The following is an 18548-nucleotide window of genomic DNA, read 5'->3' on the forward strand; positions in this document are numbered from 1 at the left end:
TGATTCTTGCAAGCATAGTTGCCCATCACTTTTAAAGCCTTAGTCATAACAGAATATGTGTGATCAAATATAATCACCACATCTGCATATATTATGAAAGGAATGGCACACCATTCATTGGAGGACAGTGGCTGGCCAATAAACAACCCCTTGTGTGATGGAAGCCCAGGCAGTTGCATCTCCCATTCCAGCTAACTTGACCTGTACCTCTGTGTCCGTATGAAGTAATTATCTGTAACAAGATATTCGGGACATCCCATGTCTGTCAATTTTTGCCCAAGGCAGGTTCAATTAACTTTATGCAACATTTGTTGACTTTGGCACTGCATTTGATACCGCCCCCAGCATTGGCTCTAGTTTTTGTACAATTGATTAACCTCAAGTTAGAGGAGGTAGTTTCCAGGGTGGAAACCCGGTTTGTAGATCCATCGAAGATGTAACATGACTCTTCCCACTTCTGAAGAACAAGAGGTAAATACTTTACAGGATACCTCGCAAGATTGCCCTGCACCAAGATTTTGTTATTTGGCGTGATCGGCAGACTGTCATACAGGATCTCTAAAACAGAAGCCCACTTTTCAGGGTCCTGTTTTAAAGCCACATTGGCTGGACCATTGGGGCCAAGGACTTTGGAGCTTTTTAGCTTCCCAATGGCTATACATATGTCATATCATCTAAATCCCAGGTAACTTCCAAGATGGCCATGTTGGCTTTCAGGCCCTTTCCGCCATTCAGAACTGATGGCATTAGTCGTCAAACTATCCTTCTGACCCTTTGCAGTCCTAAGTGCCTGCCATATTGATTGAGTAGTGCCAGATTGAAGTATCTTAAATATGCGTTGCCATCACATGTTCTTAATTGACTGGTTCCACCATCTGACCCAGTTTCGATATTTCAGTTTTATCTTGCTTAGTTTCATCGTCGGAGGCTTATTGCTACCTTTGGCCCATCACATACACATTTTGCTACGTTTGAGCCTCTTTGCATCTTGTATGGTTTTATTGTAACCTTTCCCCTTTGGATTCATCATGAGAGCCAGAGATTGAGCCAAATGCGGACAAAGATGATTGCAACAAATCTTTCCGTTCATCACCAGAAGGATACGATAAATCAAGGGGGAATGATGCACTTGCCAAAATTTAGAAAATGTGTTCAAGTTTGCATTGCCAGCATTATTTATGTCTAGGTCTGCCAGCATTATTGTCTAGTTCTAACGCATGAAATAATGGTATAGCCTCAAGACTGCACAAAATAGACCGTAGCATGGTCTCTCCATTCTGAGGGGGAAACGGTCTCATGACTTCACTTTACGTGCTTTCGGATACAAACCAATAATCCATGGTAGAGCTATGATTACCATTAACTCCATGTCCGCTCTTCCTCGTCGCAGTACTTAGCTCATGAGGCCCCTGCCTCTGACACAGGACCTTTCTTTTATTTTGAATTTTTACTATCACCTATAACTCTTCCCCTCCAACCACGTCATCCAGTTTTAATTTTCTTGCCTCCGGCAGGTTGGACTTTTTTCGGGGGCGTCGGGGAGTGATAATTGCTAGCCTCCTGGTGGGGCTGTGTGGCGGGGCCTTCGGCCGCAGGTGGTGCGGCAGTGTTCCCGGGCTCCCTGTGGGGATCTGGGCCTGGTTGAGCTGGATTGCCTTGTCCAGACTTGTTGCAGGGCTGCAAGCTGGCATGGGGCATCTTGGCCGGGTCTAGCAGGCCCTGGGTGAGTAAGGAGCTGGGGGCATGGGGATCCCAATACTTATCGGGGTAGAGCATGGGCCCAACGGGCACAGCATGTTAAATGTGATTTTCCTGTTTGTCTGCAGGTGGGGGCGAGCATTCTCTGGCAGCTTCCGGATTTTCTTTTTTGTAGCTTCAGCCCGATGTTGCTCTGGTGGAGGTTCCCGAGGAGACTGACTGTTTGGGGTTTCCTATTGGTTGTACTTCTGGCTGCTCTTTTAAATGGTGGCTAGCAGCATTCTGTTGGTTTTCTATGTTGCCACTATACAGAGGACTGCAGTGGTGAAACGGGCTTCCTTCGGTCTCTGTTATTCCAGAAAACTCACCATGGGTAAACAAACGCAGGCATCTTTTCCTGTCCCCTTCATCTGAGCTGTTCAGGAAAAAATGTCCCTGACCAGAAATGAGTTAATGAAGCTGCTTGAACATCATGGAGGGGGTCATAGCCATGCGCATGGACACAAGCGTTGGCGTCTGTCTTCCTCATCATCCTCTTCTGGCTCTGAGGCCTCTGCCTATTCCTCATCGGCTGATGCAGAAGGAAAATATCTGGGCGGGGAAGGAGTAGAGGAGGTGCTTGCTCAAGTTTCCGACTGCATGGGGTTCTCTTGAGCCCCCGATACCGGTGGAGGGTGCTGACTCTTCACTTCGCCAGTATAAGAATACCCCTAGGAGGGGGGTTGCCATTGGTATATGATATCCGGGATAAAATCATTCAGGAATGGAGAGACCCAGAGAAGATTGCAATGCCCCGCTTTATGACCAATCTTTACCCATTGAAAGGGGGTGAAACTTTACTGTTGGATCCGGTTGAGGTTGACGATATCTTCACCAGCCTAGTGGCTTGCTCTTCTGTCGGCCGAGGAGGCGCCTGTCCTGGACGCAGTGGACTGCAGGGTTAATTCCAGCCTTAGGAAGGTACATCAGGGGCACATCTGGCCCTTAGGGCGAATGTCTACGGTTCCTACACAGCTGTAACTGTGCTCGCTGGGTTCAGGAAATTGAAAAAAATCTGTTGTTGGGAGTTCTGATTGTGCCCCTTTGCTATATGAGATGTAGAGACGGGTTGAACTATTGTCCAACCTGGCTTTTGATGGAGTGCGTGGTTCTGCCATGGCGGTTGGTGTCTGCTCGGAGGCATGTGCATCTGCGGGATTGGAAGACCGAAGGTTCGCAGAAGGCGGCTGCCCTGAAACTTCCTATTGAAGTGTCCAAACTTTTTGGTGCTTCACTTGAGGATAAAGTGTTTAGGGCTCACAAACATGCTGACAAATAGCGGCGCAAGCCTGCTTTGATGGCCTGGAAGTTGTTCTCTGGTGCTGGTGTCTTGACTGGCAAGGTTTTCCATGGCTTCTCATCTCATTCTTTTTTGGAGATGAGGGCGGGGTCCTCCACGCTCCTCACATCCTGGTCCGGTACAGAAGTCCTGACATTTTGGACATGCCGGTAGGAGGGGGGGGGGCTCTGGCTGTTTTTTCCAGTATGGAAGCAGTGGTGTTCGGATTCCTGGGTTCTGGACACAGTTCAGAGGGGTTATCGAGTGTTTTTCCTGTCTCCTGTCCAGGGTTGCATGGTTTGGACTGTGGTTCCCAGGTCTCGGACTAAGAGGTTGGCTATGGAAACCACTCTCTCCGACTTGTGTTTGAAGGCAACCATCATGCCCGTTCCTCTCCCTGTACAGGGTCCTGGTGCCCAAACCGTCAGAAGTTTTGCCTAATTCTCCGACCTCAAGGCCCTGAACTGTTTTGTCCGGAAGGAACACTTCAAAATTGAGACTTTGCATAACATTCTTACAATGTTGCACAGGGGGGATTGGATGGCTTCTCTGGATCTCCAGGATGCATATTGCCATGTGTCTCTGCGGCCCTGCCAGATGAAGTTCTTCCGGTTTGTAGTTCCGACATTTTCAATTCAGCGTGCTACCGTTTGTATTGCGAACAGCCCCCCCCCCCCCAATGTGTTCACCAAGATGGTGGCTCCCTGGTGACGCATTTGCATCTGAGGGGTGTTCAGATTTTTCCCTACCTAGACAATTGGTTGATCCAAGGCATCCTGCCGACGAACAGTCCAATTAGTCTGCCAGGCTTTAAAAGACTGGGGATTTCTGTTGAACTGGCAAGTCTCAGCTGGAGCCTTCTCGGGATCTAGTTTTCATCGGGGCACAAATTTGCACCAGAATGTGGAGGGTGTTCTTGTCCCAGGAGAGGGTCCTTCGATTGCTGGCTGTTCTGGGCAGGGTTCTCAGGAGGCAGTATGTCTCGGCTTGCCTATTGCTCAAATTGCAGGGGCACATGGCTTCTTGCGTGTTTCTGGTGCCTTGGGCCCATCTTCATTTACAACCTCTGGTGTCTCATCTTCTCTCCCACTGGCTCCCGACATCTCAAGCTTGTGGGGCTTTGATACTGGTGTCCCCTGCGCTGAAGGGCTCCCTGCTGCTGTGGTGGTTGGGGAAGGGGGGTTCTGAATCTTCAGGCAGGGGTGTCCCTGGTGCTTCCTCTGGTGACCACTCTTACTACTGATGCAAGTGGAAGAGGTTGGGGGGCAACTTTGGGGGTCCTCTCGGCTCAAGGGTTGTGAGAGCCGTTGGTCATCCAACTGGAGGGAGTTGTGTGCCATTCTCTGGGCTCTGCTGTACTTCAAGGGGCTTCTGGAAGGCTGGGCGGTGTGTGTTCAAATGGACAATACAACAGCCTTCACATATGTCAACTGCCAAGGGGGTTCCGGCCGCTCCTTGAATGCTCTGGCTGCTCGTATCTGTTCTTGTGGGGGCATCGTATCTGGTGGCCTCACATATCAGGGGGGTGGACAACGTTCAAGCGGATCTTCTCAGCCGCTGGTTTCCCTCCTCTGCAGAACTGGTTGTATCGGGCCAGGTCTTTGCCGAGATCTGTGTCTGGTTCAAGACCCTGGATCCGGATCTAGATTTGTTTGCATCTCCAGCTTCAGCAAAGGATCCCGTCTTCTGCTCTCAGGCCAAGGGGGCATGAAGGGTGGGGCGTGGACACCCTCTAGGTACAGTGGCCGCAGCGTCTCGTTTATGCTTTTCCACCCCCTTACCCCACATTCTGTCCCGGGTGGTTCAGCGCATCAGAGTGTCCAGGTTGACTGTGTTGTTGGTGGCCTCATTCTGCCCCGCCGGAGTCTATTTCCCCACTCTGTTGGAGCTTCGGTCCCGGGAACCCTGGCTGGTCCAAGTGGTCCGACAGATTCAATGGGCAGTGTGGCTATTGCCCGGGCTAGGTTGATGTCGCGGGGGTTTTCGGGTCCTGTGGTAGTCTATCATGAATGCTCTTAGACCCTCTATTCTCAAGGCATATGCTGGCATTGGGACTGGTGTGGGCGGTCTGGGATCCATCCCCTGCTTTCTGGCCTCCCCGCTATCCTCCCAATTCCTCCAAGAATGGTTTGACAAGGGCCTGGTGGTTTCCACCCTTTGCTCTCAATGGGCCTCCATAAAATTCCTCTTGGGGAACTCTGATGGTCACCTGGATGGGGAGGTGTTGGTGGGGAAGTTGCTTTGGGGGTTTCTTCTTCCCATCCTTGTACTTATAAAGGCCTTCCCTTGGGATCTCCCTCTTGTCTTACGTTTTCTCCAAGGGCCTCCCTTTGAGCCCATTTCCAAGATTGACATAAAACATCTTATGCTGAGGACTGCCTTTTTTTTTAATCTCAATCACTTCTCCCTGTAGGCTGGAGGAGATTGGGGCTCTGTCACCCCCCCCCCCCCCCCCACACCCTCTTCTGCCGGATTTGGTGGCGTTGAGGTGTGATCCGAAGTTTCTCCCTAAAGTTGTCTCGGTTTTACATCTCAAGATCTGGTTCGCCCTGCTTTATTTTTTGTGTTTTTTTTCCTTTCAGGTTCTGCATACACCAGAGGAGGTGGCCTGGCATAACATTGATGTGTGGCGGGCAGTGTTGGAATATTTGGCTAGGACTGCCCCTTTCCGACCCTACTCTGCCTCCCTGCGGGGAAGGTCCCATCCTCCGGCTTGGTTATATAAACTGGATGATGTGGTTGGAGGGGAGGAGTTCTCTAGGGGATAGGAAAGATAAAAGAAGGCCCTTTGTCGGAGGCAGAGGCCTCGGGAGGTAAGTACTGTGACGAGGAAAAGTAGGACTAGGAGTAATGAGTATCGGTAAGTAATCCGCGCATCAAACCTAGTCGCCCCCCCCCCCCAGTATCACCTGAAGTTCAGTACTGGCAAAACTCGATTCAGCGCTCACCTTGCTCACCTTTCTTCTCTTCCTGTCTTATTGGTTTCGGAGATGGCATTGTTCAATGGCGATTTGAGTCGTTGTGCAAAACCTGCTTCATGTGCAGTTTGCCTTTCCTCTGCTGCTTCCATGCCATGTATATTATGGAGCGATCTGTAGAATCGTCATCAGCTACGCCTTGAGCAGTGACTTGCCTCCTGTTGAGCCAACTGCGCCTCAGCAGGTGGTCTGATTCTTGATTGCCAAGCTGGGTCAGGTTGAGAAACCATAGAAGTGATCGCCTTAGACTTGGAGAGAGCAATAAAATCAATCAGTTGTTTCTCTTTCGCAGTAACTTGCTCCAATGTGCCGCTGGGCTTGAAGGCTTGGTTTGCCCTGGCTGCAGCAGAACTCTGAAGAAGAACTGAGTTCTAAAAGAGAATTATTATCAAAAGGAATGCTCCTTGCTTCCATTTCACCCTCGAGCTCCTGCGGCAATGCCACATCAATCCCTATCGCAGTTTCAGCAGATGCCTGATCTGCTGTAATGAGGTGATCTTGCCGCTTTCAGTGTTGCTTGGATCGGTGGTTGAGTATTTTCCCTCGGGGGCAGTATTTTCTCTCTGGGGCAGTACCCAAATATGTCTAAGACGAAACAGTCGATTTAGAAGACTTCGTGTCATTTTCATACAGCTTATTTTTCCTCAGATAGTAACATTTGTTTTTTGTCATGACTTAAACTGGCATGATTAACTGGTTCACATCCACTGCCCCAAAAGCCGAAGGGTGACCTCACTGCTTCACTTCCCACGCTCCCTGCTGTCTTTTATAGTAGACAATCGGCAAACAAGTAAAGTTTCAGTGCACGAAGTAAGGTAAGCGAGAAAGTATCCTGCTAAACTGCAGCTTCACCTAATCTGCCTTGAGCAGAATAACGAACTCGCCTATGGGACATTTAAAGCATATTGTATGATATAAAATTGACTTGGTTGACAAAAAGTTAGTTTGCATCTTGTGCAAAGCTAGATCTAGCTCCTGGTTCTGCACAGGTAGCTTCTGCCTAACTGATTATGCCTGATACCCAGGAGCTGTTTTGCTCCTAGTGATCAAATTCCAATTTGGATCCCCCCCCCCCCCCCCTCGTTAATGACCATCGCTACTGAGAGCGTCACTCTACTTTTGAAGCCATAGACTGTGGCCCCAAATGAGCCTGCAATCTTCTACCGCATTATGTCGCTCCATGGGAAGTTGTGAAAAATCATAAATGGCCAACTCTGGCATTTAATGGAAACAAACCACCTTGGTGAGTCACAGCTTTATGCCAATAGGGGCGGGGCACACAATTGGCCCTGTGCTCAATATGGGAGACCAACAAATGGATGAACATTCTGAGCCTGCACTCCTCCTTCTGAACAGGTCTGTAGTTTTTGATGCCGTTAGTTGTGAGATTCTTCTAAAATGACAAGGAGCCATTGGAGTAAAAATCTTCCCTACTCTGCTCCTTCTTTCCTCCCTGACTGAACTGAAACCCCAATTATGCAACCCATACATTCCAACCATGCTTTCTAACCTGTGGGTTAGCACAACAATGCACACGGTCTACTCTTTTCAAAATGGGCTTACCTCCCCTATTGAACCTCATCAGTCTGACTGGCCTCACTGGCTACGATTATGAACAAACATTATCTACAAACAAAAGCTGAGCTTAACTTGCCAGACCAAAAAAAGAAATATGTTGGACACATGGATGATGATAGCACTTGGCCTAATGCTTAAAATCCAGCCAAAAGGAAACTCCTGCTTATTCATTGGGCCCCCTAACAGCACTGCAATCCCACGGCCTGATGAAAGCACCTCCAAACTGCAATGGACAGTATCCTCGTGCCATTGTTTTAAGATTTTATTTTAAATGTGTTTTTTTTTTTTTTAATCTCCCATTACCTCACCTTCGCATTAACCTGCCAGCCAGTGAACACATCAGCCCTACCCTGAGAGCCCTCCACTGGCTCCCAATTGCTCGACGCGCCACCTGTAAGCCATGTCTATCACCCACCGCTCAGTCCACAACACCAGCCCGGATTTCCTCCGACAAAATTGTTCCCTACCAACCTGCCAGGAACCTCAGATCTTGCACAGCATTTCACGTAGTGGCGGCTCCTTCTCCGTCCAAGCACAAATAATCGAACTCCCTACCGTTACACATTTGCAACATCGAAAACCACCTGAAATTCAGGAATGCCCTTAAAACCTGGCTCTTCCCAATACTCTCCTGATCCATGGTACACCGAGACTGCACCACTACAACACCCCAGCGTCAATTACAACACAGGGGCCGGCAGCTTTTGCAGTGGTTCTCGACGCACCATCGCCCCATGCATAACAACATTCCCCCCCTGACGAGTACCCCAGGTAAACCAGCAGCCTTCGCTGTGGCTCCCCTGACACACTATTGGCCCACCCAACAAGTACTCTAGGTAAGCCATCTGCCCTCGCTTTGGCACACCGGCAACAATCTCTCCGCCCCCGCCGCTCGTCGGATCCTTCCACAAGAGAGACCATGAACAATGAGCTAAATAGCCCAGGGTAACCCACACCCATTGCTTAGGCACTGTGCAGTTTACCCACCCATGCTAGGCGCATCCTAGCATCTTTTTTCACTAGAGAGTATGTTCCGAACAGGGATTACACCAGCCGAACAACTCCGGAGACCAAGCACCCATGCACCATAGAATGCAGCTATGGCTATGCTTTCCGCTCTAGCAGCACACAACTGTCTGCACTAAAACACCAGATGTGCCTCAATACCTTTGCCACTAGCATATGGCTACTACCAACTAAAAGATATTCGGAATTGCCGGCCACACATTGATATCTCTTGACAATAGCTCCTTATCGCAACCTACAACAGTGCCCTCCAATGTGCCTGGACCACTCGGGCTGCTTAGTTCAGCCTAACCAGCCATCCAAGTCGTAGACTGGCAAAAAAAATGCACGCACACGCGCATCTCCTAAACCAAACTTCTAGAACTTTCCTTGACATATCAACTACGGTCACCAAGGGCGTTTCTGCCTGAAATAAGCACATTGAGGCCATGCAAATGGGGAAAGAGCGCTATATAAACACAATACAATACGTACGTCTGCCCCCACCCCTGACTCCCCACACTATGATGCATCGTACCTTACCTGTCCTCTACCCACATGACCATGATATGGCATTTATAATGCGCCTACACACAAGTGTTTCAAAGCGCGATCACTGTGATGTAAGTCCTCACAACACTGGGCTGTGGAGACTGTTTATGGAGGGGGGAATAGGGAAGGTCGGTCTGGGGGAGGGTGGACTGGGGGAACTACAGAGTAGGAAACGTGTTGGCCAGTATACCCCCTAGATTTAAAGGTTTGATCGCCTAATACCCTGCCCTTTGCATGCTTCAGTGTCTCCCTATTGAAAAAAGAATGGATTTCAAAACCCTCTGCATGGACTGCCTGCTGTGTTTACCATTGAGAGGGTCAAGCTTGCTTCACAAGGACATTCCTATATTCCCTTACTGGACCCTGAAGTCCAGTACCACTGCTATAGTACTAGTTTCTAACTTCAATGGGAAAAGACACAGTGGGTCCTCTTTCTCCTTGCAGGCACCAAACCCCCTACCTAAGCCTCTTTGCATGGAAGTGAACCACCTGGATGTTGAGAAAACAACTTAAAACGTACTCTTCAGTTTACTGAAGTTGATAAACTCCAACCAAGACTAACAGAACAGGAAATACCGGCTTCCTTTATGTCTTGGTTTGTACAAGGACGAAGTGCTTACATCTCCAACCAGTTCCATTCTACAGTGGAGACTCGTCTGCTGTACTGCCTGCTGTATGTAGGCAACGACCCCACTCGGGGGTTCCTTGTCTGGATACCTATGTCCATTCCTAGATGGTCAAATCGGAGCACAATCGCGGAAATAAAGTAAGGACTCTCCCACCACTGATTCCCCCCATCCCCACAAACTCCTCGCAGCTAAATTATTTCAATGTTACATCTTGTTAATTCCCCGTCATATGACTTAAAAGGTTTAGAGTGCTAAATAGTCTCCTACCCTGTTCTTTTACAATTGCCACCCTCCCACCAAATGACCTATTGCTACTATCTTAACCCTGGGACTCTCTTTACGGTTAACTGGCCCCAGTGTGTTTATCTCTTTGCACCCTGCCCTGAACACAGTAGAGCCCATACTGGCACACTGGTTGTGAGTGCTTTCAACCTGCACTCAACACCACAGGTGTCTGCACTTGATTTTCCACCTATCCTTATAATACCCCTCCCGCCCCCCCTTCTTTCATAGAGCCCTGAACAGCAAAGCCAACATTGGCAGAAGGGTGCTATGTACACTCGCCTTCTCTTTTCATGTCTTTTCTGGCTTTCTACTTCTCACTTTTTTTTCGCTGCTTTTTTATAATCCCTTCTTCCTTCATTCCATCGTTTTCTTTCTATGTGGGGCTTCCTTTCCCACTTGCCTTTTTCAACTAATGGCATAAGGTCCACAACCTTTAACCTTCCAGTTATGTGTTTGTAGTGAATGATGCACTGAGCTATTGGACTGAAATCGGCGTCAATTTTTTATTCATAAAGGAAGGTCAACCTTAGTTCATGTCACTAAATAACATGACGAGCAGTAACATATCGGCTCTCGCAATAAAATATTTGCGCTCCTCCAACCTCCAGTAACTTAATAGCTGAACGTTTTTTCTTTTGAAGCCAGCCCATTATACAGAGCAACAGTTTGCAATCGCCACAAAGTTAATGCATGCCTCTATTAGTTATTTTGCCCTCTTTCTTCCAAGAAGGATGGAAAGAGGGATGAAGAAAAAAGTACAGAAACCAAGGTGGACGCATGGAAGGACAGGAAGAGGTGAAAAGAAAAGAAAAATGGGCGGCTGGAAAAAATTGAGTCGCACCCTATTAACGGAAAAACGAGATCAATGAAACGAGATGGTAAGAGGGCAGATTTAAAGGAATTGATGAAAGTGAGAAGAAAAGAACAATTGTGGAAAATGATGGACAGGGGGCGAAATATGATTGCAAAATAGCGTTGTGCATGCACTACTCGTGAGTTAGTCAACTTTAGAATTGTCTCTGCAGTTCAGAGATGAGAAAATGGTCCATTATGGAAGTGTTGACCCAGCATCTGTTGCCGCTTGTAGGCAGTGATCAGCTGAGTCTATTGCTGATGCTTTGTAACGGGAGCCAGGGCACCGTGTGAGGCAGTGCGATATATGGCGGCCCAGAAGATCTAACCGCAGAGCTCATTCTGGGGGCTATTCACTTTTTTTCAAACAGTCTGTTTAAATTTCGTGACTGTTCCCCTTTAACTCGAGGCACCTCTTTGTAGGCAATGTTTGTCTGCATAGTGGAAGGAGCAGTTGTGCTCCTCGAATCCACTTTTTAACATGTTTTTCTATATTAAGCAAAGTGTGAGCAACCTATTATTCCCCAACTCTGTGGTCCAGTCACACATTCTTTACACTTGTTCGTCCATCCTCATGATTTTGTTATGTCTCGCGCTCATTCATGCCTCGGTTCACCCTCTCCCATCTATCCATATCCTGCTTCACCTATCCAACTGTGCATCCATCCCCCACCTGATCATTCATTTAGCTCTTTGAAGACATTCATTTACTCCTATTATTGCTTTGATGTATTAATCTCTTGCACCAGATCTCCCCTTTTCCTGCTTTTGCCCCCACTTACTGTTCCATCTGCATGCCTGTCTGTGAATGCAGCCAATCTTTGTCATATAAAATCCATATTTATTGTCTGTCACACTGGAACATCCTCTATCTTCTCCTAATGCAGCCAGGGCCCTGAAGCACATGTGTTCTCCAACAGTGGTCATCCTTTGTGTCTCAACTCTAGTAACATCTACCTGCATGTTACTCACAAATGTACAATACGGAATCTTGCTGGGTCAGCTCGATCTGTTCCTTGTAAGTGCGTGCCCAGTCCCGCACTTGCTATAGACGCAGTCATGCTTTCTAAGTTGTTGACGTGTAGCCCTGCAGTTTTGTCTGGCGGTCAGAACCATACCTGTTCAATGTCCCATTCAGGTTACATGTTTTCACCTATTCCACGTTTGACCTTCTACAAGGGGCGATTACCCATGAGCGCGGACGCAGCTTTGGGAAGCAACAGAGCGATGCACATACGTTAAACAATAGTGCCCTGCACACTTCATAAATGAAACTGGATGGCAGCAGGTATCAGTCACTCTGAATGATGATGCCTAGTGTTTAAAATCCTTGTACAGTCTTTTTTTAAATTTTATTTTTATTTCAATTGCTGGACCATTCCTCATTTTTAATTTTTTTTTCCCCTTTTCATGTGGTTTTTAGTGTGGTAGTTTTGTATTTCCTTTCCATTTATAAAAAAAAAATCGTGCTACCCCCCTTTGGGCATGGCACCTTTTATTTCTCCTGTTGAAATAGCCTTCTGCCTCAAGTCCCAAAATCTGGGGATAAAAATGCATCTGTTAGTTGTGGGGTGGTCGATAAGGTCTAAATGGGTAAGGGCGGTTTGCGTTGCTTGCGCCAAATTGGTGACTGGGGTGACGGGAATGCTGCGATTTAGCATGCATCTAGTTAATGAGAATGGAACGAGTGTTACTTTGTGTTTAGTTGATTTTAGATTCACGCGCTCGTAGCAACATAATGACATTTCTGCTGATACAATGTAGTCACATGGCATGCCACAACTCCTAAAGGTGGGAAGCTTCATATGCACACGCCCAAAAGGAGATTTGTGGATGCAGAAACCGCTGTGAAGGGACGTGGTAGTCTTCAACATACACGGACCTACATATACAGGGGTCTTTAGTGAAATGTGTTTTGGACGGTTGGAGCACACTGGGTACATGGCAAATCTGTATGCCGCAAGTCTTCTAATGGGTGGGGGTTGTACAGGCCACAGAAACCTGGGGGTGGCAATAACTGTGACCAGGAAAGGTGGTCGAGCAAGGTTGACGCAGCGGGCAGCTGAGAAGCTTGAATGGTCCGCTACGGACGGGCTCAGGCTTTTTACGGCTTAGTACTATTGTGGAGAGAGGTAATCTTTTTCAGTACATGGGAGCCTGTTGCTCATTGTCCAGGGAAGTCTGGCCACCTGGTACGGTCAGTTTGGGGATGGGTAATAAAACCGGTGCAAGCAATGCTTAAGGGCAGAACAAACACATGGTTTAGGGGGTTTCGCTCAGGGTCTAGGGAGTGACCAGAGGCCGTTTGTGTTGGAAATCGTAGTCATTGGAGAGAAGTGTGAAATTCGGCCACCAGCAAGTCTGGGCAGACAGGATACTTCTCGCCAGTTCAAGGCAAACTTGTTTCTGATTCCCTCCATCCCCCACCCCCACCGCCCCCCGTATTATTGAAGTATTCTTGGAAACGCCATGTGCATCACGTCTGGGGTTAGAGGTCCAGACCAGTTGGAAATTGTAGTAAATTGGGCTTGTTGTGAATATGCAACCATGCGATGTCGTAACCTACTACGGAAATATCCCGAGAAGGGGTGTGCTGTGAATATGAGGTTATGCAAATGTATGTTGAAAATGGATAGTGGTTAGGATTTAGGATAAGAAGACTCTGGTATTGGCATACTTGAACTTGACTGAATTTTTGGATAATTTATTCAGTCGAATTAAATAAAATCAATATATGGGGAGGGGTTAGGGAATCCGGGAGGGTGCGGAGGGGGGGGTGGGGTGGGTGTTCCCACCAGCATTTTCGACCAAAATAAATTGGGTCAAATCAGTGTTGGCGCCAAGTATCCTGTGTAGAAGAGCAGCTGACTGAAGATCTGTGGACGACTCCCGCCTGGCATGCCTTCTGCTTTTGGCCTGGTGAAGCCTGTTCTGTCAGCCTGCTGGCAGCATACTATTACCGAAGTGCCACTTGGTTTTACAACCTTAACAATAAACCAGTTCCGCAAGGAAGCTTTTGTATTTAACAAGCATGAACATTGCCTGTTTCCAGTAATGGGATTAGTCCGTAGACCACAAGTGGCCTGCGGCTAGAAGGCAATTTCAGCGTTAAGGCCTATTTTAACATGTATGGACTCTATGCCATTCATGATTTGGCTGCTAAATTCCCAGATGGTAAGCGAAGATCTGAAGATTAGCGCGACCCCCTCTCCCATCCTCCCTATCCTTGGGTAACATGCAAAACCCTTCAGGGATAGCCAAGTTCAAATATGGATTTGCTGCATTGTGACCCCAGGATTCCGTGATGCCACATAAATTAATATTCTTTTCTTCAATATAGGTAGCTACCTCAAAAGCATGCTTTAATAAGGACCTCGTATTAAGTAGCATGCACCTTAAAAAAATCAAGAACATGTGTAATCCGACCTCTACCTATGGAGAGCACACTTCTTCCATCCATAGCAGGGATAATATTCCCTGAAACCCCAATGAAATCCTCATAAGGTGCCCCCCTTTCCCTGGGCAGTGATTTTTCTAGGTTGATTTTCATATTAGGACTACCAACCAAAGTATCATGGACATTGAGCATAGCACAGTATTTTGCCATAATCCCCTTGGGTAAAACAGACCGGGTCCCTGTTAAAGTCTTCTCTTTAAGGAAGGGACAGGGTCACGTGGGTTGTGCAACGTAGGAGCGGGGAGGAGAAAAGGGATAGGAGTTTAGTATCCCGTTGTATTTCAATAAAGAAGGTTCTGCTATCCTTCTGGTGTGTGTCCGTATGTTACGTGGCCATCTGGCCCAACAAATGGCGACAAGGCTGTTCCAGCACGCCAGAGTCGTCCTCCCGGCATGCAAGAAATCCTGCTGCGCCGTCCTTGCTCCTACGGCTGTTAATGAGCCGTTTCCGCAGCTGCGTCCAAGGCTGCTCCAACGACGTGGTCCGCACAAGGCCCCATCCACGCACACACCACGTGTGCTGTGCCAGCGATCCTGCTGTCCTGGAGAGGCCTGCACAAGGCCCCACAGGCCCCCATCTGCACTGTGTATGTGTGTGTGTGTGTGGTGCAAGAGGAGAAAGCTGCCACCTCAATTACTGCGTGGCAATCTGCCAGCAATTGGACCCATACCACGTGCAACTACAGATGGGTGGCCCCCTTCTCCATTTGACTCTTGGGAGGGGGGGTGGGAGAGGGCAGAGGGGGGAGGTGCGGCAGGTCAACGCAACCCCCATGAATCACAGCCATTGCCAACCAACCGTTGCCACGAAGCGGGCCTGGCCAGCCCCATAGCACCTCATGGTTGGAACGGACTCCCAACATCTAACCCCTCGCGATGGGTTCCTGCCACTTGGGGACTGCCATTTTCTTCTCCACGTGGGAAGTCATTTGGACTCCCATCAGCCACCACAAGGGGTGCTCCTGCCTCCCACAAGGAAGCAAGCAGTCGGTGGGAGTGACACCAAGCCACACAAGGGGCACCATGAGCTTGCCACCCAATCCTGCCCTGCAACCCCAAGCCGCACTGGGATCTGCCCACAAGATCCACTGCGTGGCGCATGCCACCCCCATTCTCCATCGCCCTGCAAGTGGACCAGGGCCTGCGGTGGGTGGAATGGCTCAAAGATTTTTACAACTTTATCACAGCAGTGGAGGAACTATGCAACATGTTCCTCAATATAGCCTGCAGTGAAGTCAAGACACTCATCAAGACGATTTCCCTTCCCCCCACCCCCCCACTGCTGAACGGCCTGATTTCGCAGCACTACTTACGGCCCTCAACAAAAGATTTGTAATTGAGCCAAACCGAGACTATGAACGGTACATGTTCAACCAGTGTACCCAGAGAGGTGATGAGACTGACGAGTTCATCACTTGGTTGAGGATCAAAGGGGTGCATTGCCAGTTCCACGCCTTCTCTCTAGATGAAGCCATCCACCTGAGTAATTGAGGGGTGCACATCCCAGACGCTTAAACAACTGCTCAAGAAGCCACTCTCCATTGAGGATGTCAGTGAAATGGCCAGAATCTTCAAGAGGGTGGATGTACAGGCAACCCAGATGTCAGGGAACACCACAACCAAACAAGACCAGGGTGAGCTGATTGCAGCAGCCCAGCCGATCAACCCGAGGACTGGGGACCGGGGCTCTGCAGGGGGATACCAGACAGCCCCTAGAATGCAAAGGCAGTGCTACCGGTGCGGGATGGCATTTCCCCACTCGGGGCCGTGCCCCGCGCACATCCAGCAATGCAGTAACTGTGGCAGAGAAGGCCACTTCCGTCAGTCTGCAGGGAAGGCAGACCCTTCCCCCACACCGCGTATGTCAGACGCCCCAGCCCAGAACGTACAATCGGACCCCGCAGAGCCAGGCACACCAGATCCGCCCATACCAACAAGGGCCAAGACGATATGTACGAGTGGTAGAGGACCACTACCATGATGATGACTCAAGAGTTCGAACCACATGAACAGATCCCGAGCATAAGAGATGAATTTGATGGCCCACCACCACCGCGCCAATACCAGTACACAGCGACGCCGCAAGGATTGGAACACGAGAGCGACCAGTATTCACAGGATGAATATTTAAACCTCATCGTGGATGAAAGGGAAGCAGGAGAGGCACCTGGAATACCTGTAGAGATAGGAGGGAGACAATTCTGTTTTCAGGTCGACTCAAGAGCCTCTGTGAACATCATGGGGGAGAAGGAATATCTGCACAGACCAATTCTAGCCCAGACTGTGTCAAAGATTTTTCAATGGGGGAGTTGATCTTCCCCTACTCTCCCTTGGATTCTTCAGGAGCCGACTCTCCCACAGAGAAATAGCCATCACCACAATCGTCCATGTAATATGGAGCCCGACCAAAGGGAGATGTCTACTTGGCTACCACGCGGTGTCCAGCCTGGGACTCATTGACATTCATGTGTCCCCCCCCACCCTCCCCCAGGGTCACAACAGGCCAGGTCTGTGCCTTGGGGAAGAGTCACTTGACTGGAAACCCCATCACGAGGGAGTTGATCAAGGAAAAATTCCCGCTCCCATGCAAAGGGCTTGGCAAGATGAAAGGTTCCCCCGTCAAACTACACATTGACTCTTCGGTCTGGCCTGTCCCCCAACATTCGAGGAGAGTAGGATTTCACCTACAAGCTGCTGTCAAACGAATTTAACAAACTATTGGCTGATGGTATCATCGAACCGGCCACGGCCCAACCCGTGGGTCTCTCCGTTGGTGATCATGCCAAAAGAAGGGGGACGCATGAGACTCTGCGTGGACATGAGGATGGCCAACACCACCATCCAAAGAGAACTACATCCAGGGCCATGCTAGAGGACATGATCGCCCAGTTGAATAAAGCAGCCCTCTTCTCCAAACTTGACCTCATCCAGGGGTATCATCAGATGGTACTCCACCCCGAATCGTGGGGCATCATGACTTTCGCTACCCATGATGGCCGCTTCTGCTACAAGCGCCTATGTTTCGGCATGTCATCGGCAGCCGAGATCTTCCAAGAGGCCATCGGGCAAGTCATCCGGTTGGTGCATGGGGGCACTGAACTACAGTGACGATATCCTTGTGTTTGGAAGGTCGCAGGAGGAGCACAACACTGCGCTGCTTGCTACTTGTGCTGCTGTCAAAGGTGCAGGACTGACACTTGACATCGACAAGTGCCGGTTCAGTAAAACCAAGCTGAAGTTCTTTGGACACGTTTTCTCATCAGATGGCATGACCCCAGACCCCGATAAGGTCTCCACCATTTTCAATCTACAAGAGCTATGCCAGGTAGCGGATGTACGGTCATTTCTAGGTATGGCAGGATATTGTGCCAGATACATCCCGCACTACGCCTTCATCACTGAGCTGTTGCAAAAAAGATGCTCCATTCATATGGTCAGCCGAATGTCGGGAGGCTTTTGACACAAAGCGGGCCCCAGCGGCAGCCCGGAGGCTTGCCTATTTTGACCCGGACTGGCACACTGAGGTAGTGGATGCAGCCCTGTGGGGCTAGGAGCGATACTAGCTCAGACCAACTGAGTCGACGTACACCCCTGACACATTATGCCCTATGCCAGCTGAGCATTGGCACTGCCCGAATCTGCCTACTCGCAGGCTGAGAAGAGCCTGGCAGTGGTGTCGGCGTGCAAACACTTCCATAACTTTGTGATAGGGGAAAGTTCACCCTCGTCACCGACCACCAAGCACTGTGATCACTCTTTGGAAACCCCAGAACCAAGTTGCCCCCCCCCTGGATTGAACGCAGGGGCATCAAGCTCCAGGAGTAGGATTTCGAAATCAACCACAGACTCGGCAGATTACCTGTTGAGACACCCAGCAGGCATGCCCAGATCCGGAGACGCTGAATACATCAACTATGTGACGTCAAATGCACTACCCCCGCTATCTCCCTTCAAGCTGTTGCATCAGCAGCAGACCCCTCCATGGCCCTGGTGATCAGCATGACTGAGCCCAAGAAGTGGAAGGACTACAGGCACGCTGTACAAAACCATCCAGGAGTGTGAATTGGAGGGACTGGCCAAAGCGCACACAGAGCTAGCAGTAATAGATAAAACTATTCTCCTGAGAGGGTGTAGACTTGTCGTCCCAGCGACCCTCTGCTCTGAAGTTGACAAGACAGCCCTGGAGGGCCACAGAG

The 18548-nt window shown here is 49.2% G+C and overlaps 1 protein-coding gene across 2 annotated transcripts in view; it reads left to right on the forward strand.

The window, feature by feature from the left end:
* Positions 1 to 18548, forward strand: part of LOC138580391 (3'-5' exoribonuclease HELZ2-like) — a 724800-nt gene that overhangs the window by 12956 nt on the left and 693296 nt on the right. The window lies entirely within an intron of this gene.

The sequence above is a fragment of the Ambystoma mexicanum genome, chromosome 3p, assembly GCF_040938575.1.
Source record: "Ambystoma mexicanum isolate Mex_15411 chromosome 3p, UKY_AmexF1_1, whole genome shotgun sequence".
Taxonomy (NCBI): domain Eukaryota; kingdom Metazoa; phylum Chordata; class Amphibia; order Caudata; family Ambystomatidae; genus Ambystoma; species Ambystoma mexicanum.